The following is a 7,082-nucleotide window of genomic DNA, read 5'->3' as shown; positions in this document are numbered from 1 at the left end:
TGAGCTTCTCTGCTACCTACATAAGCTTTACAAGAGTAGCCTTATGATTGAGGGCATGGCCTATTGATTTGGGTGTCCCTAAACTTTGACACAGTATCAGGGGATTCCCTGATGATAAGGTTTAATAGTTCCATAGTCTTCCTTCCCTCCTTCAGGGGGCTTTGCCAATACTTTTTGAAAGTAACTTTTAGTAACTTTTAATTTGAAAAGTATAAGTCCTAAAAATTTGTTGCTTTTTTCAACACTGTTTTGGCTATTCTGGATCTTTTGCGTTTCTAAATAAATTTCAGGAATAACCTATTGATTCCTGCAAAATAGTGTGCTAGGATTTTGATAGTGATTGAATTCACTCTTGAGGTCGATGTTCCATCTTAGAAATACTGAATCTTCCAACCATGATTGCAGGATGTCTTTCCATTTATTTAGATCTTTAATTTCTCTGAGAAGTTTTTTGTAGTTTTCAGTGTACAGGCATTTGACTTTTATTAAATTTATCCTGGTTATTTTTCCTTTCAATGTTATCATGAATGGAATTCTTTTCACAATTTCATTTCTAGATCGTATCCTGTGATCTTTATGAATTCATTTATTAATTCTACCAGTTTTTTGGTGGATTTCTTGAGTTCTTTTTTAAAACTATATATATATATTCATTCATTCATTCATTCATTCATTTATTTATTTATTTGCATGGGCAGGCATCGGGAATTGAACCTGGGTCTCCAGCATGGCAGGCAAGAACTCTGCCTGCTAAGGTACTGTGGCCAACTCTTTTAAAAACATGTTTTATAGTATTATTTAGCTTTAATTCTGCCTTTAAATTTGATGTCTAGTCCTTTTTAAAATAACCATGACTTCCCTATTCTTTGTGTTTTATTTTGATTTATCTGTCTTTAACATCAATACATAGCTTTTTCAGCAGGGATAAATTCTGAGTCCTTCTGTATCTGAAAAATATTTCTATGCTCTTCAGCCACCAAATACACCTTACCAAGGTATCATATTTGGTTTAGCCTTTTTCCTTAAAATCATGTAGCTGCTGCTCCATTGATTGCCTTCATTCAATCAAACTGTAGTTGGTGTAATTTAAGTTATTTTTCAATTTTGTTTTGTTATGTTTTAATCCTGAATGTTTGTAGAATTATTTATTTATCCTTGAAATGAAAAATACAATTACTAAAATATGCCAATATTGTTGACAATTTCAAAAGTTTTCCAAAATTTGTCTATATGTTGTTCTCATTTGAATATTCTTACATTTGGTGAACCATTTCTATTTGAAGACTCAGGCCAAGAAAAATTTTTCTTATAGTTGCTTTTCTTCTATTGTTTTTTCCCAGTTATCCATATATTGGATTTCCACTGTCACCTGTCTCCAAGTTTTTTCATTATATTATTTGATCACAACACATATTCATGCTTCTTCAGCAACAGTGGTCAGACAATAATTTTTTAAATGAAAACCATAATTTTCGCATGCATACATAGATAACACATATCAAATATGTATTTAGCTTTCCAATGAGAGAACCAGCAAGACAACTGTGCAGGAAAGAATTAACACTGGAGACCCTGAGACTGCTATCCCTAAAAAGCCCTGCTTGCAAGTTTGGCCCTTGGCTGGCCATGTGGGAACTTGGATTTTAGGAGGGTTCCCACCATTTACTGGTTAGAAGGGCTCACTGGGCCTAAACTGCGCAAACAGTCTGGTTCATGGTGAATACCTGCTTTCCTTCTGTGAGTTTTTCATGAGCATCCATGGTAGATTTCACAGGTGTTGTCAGAACTCATTGCTGGGGTAATTAAGTGGGTCTGTTTCATTCTACTGGGAGAAGACTATTGGAAGCTTGCCTCTGTGTTCTTCAGGACTTTGCCCCGTGTGTTTTTTTCCCTTTGCTGATTTTATGTTGTAGTATTCCCCTGTAATGAATCATAGTAATAATACGACTATTTGCAGCATCCTGTGAGTGCTCTTAATGATTCACCAAACCTTGGTATGTTTCTTGAGGACCACCAAAAAAATAGCAAGAAAAAATTTGCATCTCTACCAGACAAAAGTACTTTATAACGCAACAATTTTCTACAAGATAACATCTAATTTCACACAATCAGGTGCCTAATCAATAGTATGTCAAACTAAGTTCCTTCCCCTGGAGAGTTAAAGGTCAGGCTTGTTAGACAGTACCCCAGTATGAAATTGAAAAGACATCTGTCATCTTCTTGATTTATTTCCAAGTTTGGATGATTTTTTTCTTAACACAATTCTGCCTTATACTCTGAAATGTGGATATAAATCCTGCTATTGCATTTTTAAATTTCTGACAACATTGTTTATATCATCAAGCTCATTTTGAATACTTGCATGCCTCCATCCAGCAATTTTTTCCTCTCAATTTTTTGCCTTATCATCTTTTCTTTTACCTACTATTTTGTAAAGCTCAGGAAGTTTTTTGTTTGTTTTTGTTTTGAAAATATAAAGTGGGTGTTTTCAAAGTTTCCTTCAGCTTCTTTATATAGGTAACATTTTTCTAGAGTATGCTTTTTCTCGGTATATGAGCATAAAGTTGCTCTTATTTTCTTTGGACTTTTTACAACAGGTCTTTTTCTTTTCTTTTCTTTCCTGGGATATTTATCCAGTACTTAATCCTTTCTAACTTTCTACCTAATATTACTAATTTACAATCTTTCTGCATGGTATAATTAAACTTGGGCCTTTAATGCTTTTGTGTTAAATTTTAGTGCTGTGTGCTTATTACTTACAATCCAAATAGTGTCCACTCCTCAGGAACTGTAGGTGAGTTCTTACAGGGTCTCATTTAGTTTCTTTCCATTGACGCTGCTATTTCTCAGCATAACCAAACAGATCTATCATTTATATACAGCAGAATTTCTTTGATGTTCCTACCACATGGATGACGTTTCTAACATGGTTATATATTTTAATGCTATTTTATTTTCCCTTAGTCTTTTCAGTGTGGTGGAAAACTGGGAACATAAAAGAAAGGCACCTTTGCTCATATCTCTCTTCCAAGTTTGATTGAAGTCTTATGATTTACTTTTCTATTTGTTCTTTGGAATAGAATTTAAAAGGCAACAACAAAGCCTTCTTTGTTATACAGGAATGAGATAGTATATAGAAAGCACTTGGATTCCTAGAGCAACTCAGATTCTAATTATATTTCGATATTGTTATTATAAATTTTTCTCATCTTTTGTATACCTGGTTGGAAAACCTTTTATAGCTCTAAATATTACACCAGTAGATGGGCAATGTCCTTTAATAAAAATGTGTTTCACTGGAAACAGACACTGTTCAAACCAAGCAAGGCATGCTGAAATGGCAATAGAAAATCTATTTGCACAAAATATTCTAGCAAAATTATTCAGACATAGTTTATTTTAGTGAAAGTTGACCTTGTCATTTTGTCAAGGACAATACCTGCTCATGGTGATTTCCTGACTATCTCACATGTTAACAAACTACGAACTCCAGGAAATCTTTGTCATTATGCAAACTCTCAACATGTATCTTTTAACCCCCATAATTTCTAATAGATTTTAGGAACCTTATTTTTCTGTGCCATCTCACTCCACTAGCTTCTCAGGCCCCATTCCCCTTCAGGCACCCAAACTTGCAAGCCCACAACTACATCTGGGGAAGGAGACTGATATTCACCTCTAAAGGGTGAACTTAATACTATTCCCTTTTTTAAAAGCTGAAATCTTCAAGGTCAAAGACCAAACTTGAATAGAGAATTTAAAGAAGGAAAAAAAACAACAGCAAAAAAACTACTTCTCCCCAGGACTATTAATTCCTTGAGAGCAAGAGTCATATAGATTTTGTACACTGTTATGTTCCAGTATCTAATGCACTGCTTGACACTCAGTAGGTACTCAAATGATGAATAAATTGCTTCAATATTTTCACTTTAATAGTTCATATAAAGGTGTACGAAATCTAATTCTGAAAAAGTTTTGACAGAGTTTGAATTACTATAAGTAGAAAAATTTTCTCCTTAATGTTTGCTAAATAGAGGTAAAGTAAAGATGTCCAAATAGTAGAAAATAATATTAATAACTTTACTCCATTTCAAATGGCATGTTAAGCAATTCCAATGTATATAACATGACTTTTTAAAGCATTTTTAAAATGTTTCTCACTATATATTAAAAAGACCCATGTGAAATAAGCAAAGTCATATGCCCTTTGATTGTTGGGATCACCAGATAGAATTGAAGTAGCCAAACTTGATAACCTTAAAACCCCAGTGTCTTATAATGAGTTCAGAGTAATCTGTTGTTAATTATTAATGACAGGTATTTTCTGATACTATGTTTTTTTGTTTCTTCTCCAGAAAGACACATTAAAACAAGTTCAAAAGAACAAAAAGTAGTAGAGTTCCCAATTAGAGTGGTAAATACTAATAAAATAAAAATAGTAATAAAAAGTATCTAGTTCCTAAGTATCTGATTTGAGATTTAGTTCTTGATCATCAATTTTTGCATGGACCCTGTCTTCCCAATCAGATTATTATGCCTCCAACCAGCACTGTCCAGCAGAAACATAATGCAAGGTGAATGCATAATTTTACATTTTCTAATAGCATAGTTTGAAAAAATTATACAATATTAATTTTAATAATATATTTTATTTAATTAAAATATTATGATTTCAACAAGTGGTCCTAGTCACATTTCAAGTGCTCAGTAGTCACATGTGGCACCGTGTTGAATAGCACAGCTCTAGATTGTGAAATGCCTGATAGCAGAGATTATGCCTGTATTCCCCCTTGCTCAATGCAGCTCTTTGCACAGGATAAGCATTCAGTAAACATTTGAGTGTTTGAATGAATATCTTACATTGTTATAGAACCCCAATACCTAGCCATATAGTCTTGACTATAATTAACATTCGTTGAATAAATGATGACAACCCATTCAAATATCTACAAGGGCCAGTGATATTGTACGGGAAAAATGCAAAGCCCTTGCTCTTATAGAATTTACGTCTTAACAGGGATGATGGAGAGTTATATGTGTGTGAGGGAGTGTATGTGTGTGTGAATGCATATATATGCTTATTGCCTATTGTATAGCTTCTTTTGAGAAAAGATCATTCAAATCTTTTTTATGCATTTTTAATCAGGAACTTCTCTTTTTAATGAGCTGCAAATATTCTTTGTGTATTTGAGACATAAGTGTTCTGTCAGACATATGAATTGAGAATATTTTCTCTTATCTGTGCCTTACCTTTTCATTTTCTTATTGAATATTTAGAAAAGCAAGGGGCTTTAATTTGTATAAATTCAATTATCAAAATTTTATTTTATGATTAGTGCTTTTAGCCACCTAAGAAATCTTTACCTAAATCAAAGTTACAAAGTTTTTTATAAATGTGTTGTTCTAAAATTCGTTTTTAGATTTAGCTTTTACATTTTGATATGTGCTCCATTTTGAATTGATTTTTGTATATGATGTGAACTAAGAGAGTTAAGGTTCATTTTTTTCCCCATGTAGATATCTAATTTTTCATTCCCATTGAAATAGTTTGTTGCCTTTGTCAAAAATCATATGACCATATATGTGTGCATTTGCTTCTAGATTCTCTATTATCTTCCATTGATCTATATATATATCTGCCCTTAAACCAATACCATACCATCTTGATTATCATAGCATTATGATAAATTTTGGAATGAGGAGCATAATCTTCAAACATTGCTTTCCTTTTTTAAAATTATTTTGCATCTTACAGATATTTTGAAAATTCATTTTAGTATTTCTATATAATGCAGTATACATCTATATCTTAATAACATTTTGTTATTCCTATGAAAATTCCTGCTCATTAGCACATTCTTCCACCAGCTCAAATCTTCTGTGAAGCCTATGCAGTGGCTTTTCATTTCAGTTACTATATTTTTCAGTTCTAGAATATGCATTGGGTGTTTTTATAGTTTCCATTTCCCTGCTGACTTCTTTATTTCTTCCTTCATTATAGTCATATTTTTCTTTAGTTGTTTGAACATATTTCCATAAATTCTTTAAATACTTTTGTAATGTTACTTTAAAATGTTCATTTGCTAAATCTAACATGTGGTCTGTCTTTGAGTAGGTGTGTATGTAACTTCTTTTTCTTAATTATAGGTCACATTTCCCTGTGTATTTGCATGCCTATTAAATTTTTATTGTATACTGGTCTTTGAGAAATAATGTATTGTAGAGACTCAGGATTCTGTATCTTCCTATGAAAAGTACTGCTTTTTTTTTTTTTAGTAGACAGTTCAATTACTGGCTGATCACTTTGAACTTGAGTAAGCTTGGTTTTTCATTTTGCTTGCTCTTGTGTGGGGAAGAATTTAACTTTGCCCCCATAGAAATCTGGCCTTTTTTTCCTGTGGCTTTTAGGAGATAATCTCTAAGACTTTTGGAATGTTATGCCTGATAGGTCCTTGGACCAGCCAGATAGTAACCATATGATTTAGGATGGGCCTTTGAGCCACACCACAAGGTGATTTTTTAACCTCCTAAAGGGCTGGCATCAATGATCAGCCATGTGGGGAGTCAACCATGCTTATATGATGGAGCTCCAATAAATGCTCTGGCACTAAGGCTTGGATGAGCTTTTCTGGTTGACAATATCCCATACATATTGTCACATATTATTTTCCATATAATTAATGCTTTCATTAACTCCTTCTTCCACAGGGAGCAGACAACTGAAAGGCCTGAATTTGGAACCATCCTGGACTCTGTCCTATTTGTCTTTTCCCTTGGCTGATTTTAATCTAGTTCTTTTAGCAGTGGAAAACAATAGCCATAGTATAACATCTTTCAATTAGTTCTGTGAGTACTTCTAGTGAATCACTGAAACTAAGAGTGGTCTTGGGACATTTGACCTTGTAGTTAGTGTCAGAAATGAGGGCATGGGCACTGTTATCTAACTTTGTAGTTAGCTAATATTGTTGGCATGTGAGTAGAATGGTTAAGGTATTGCCAGAGTCCCTCTATTTTGGTGGGTCTCAAAATTTAAAGCATACCTCTCCTGAAAATCTTTCTGAAACTTGGTATTAGGCTGTGTT

This window comes from Tamandua tetradactyla, chromosome 1 (genome assembly GCF_023851605.1).
Source record: "Tamandua tetradactyla isolate mTamTet1 chromosome 1, mTamTet1.pri, whole genome shotgun sequence".
Taxonomy (NCBI): Eukaryota; Metazoa; Chordata; class Mammalia; order Pilosa; family Myrmecophagidae; genus Tamandua; species Tamandua tetradactyla.
Note: the sequence above shows the minus strand (reverse complement) of the source record.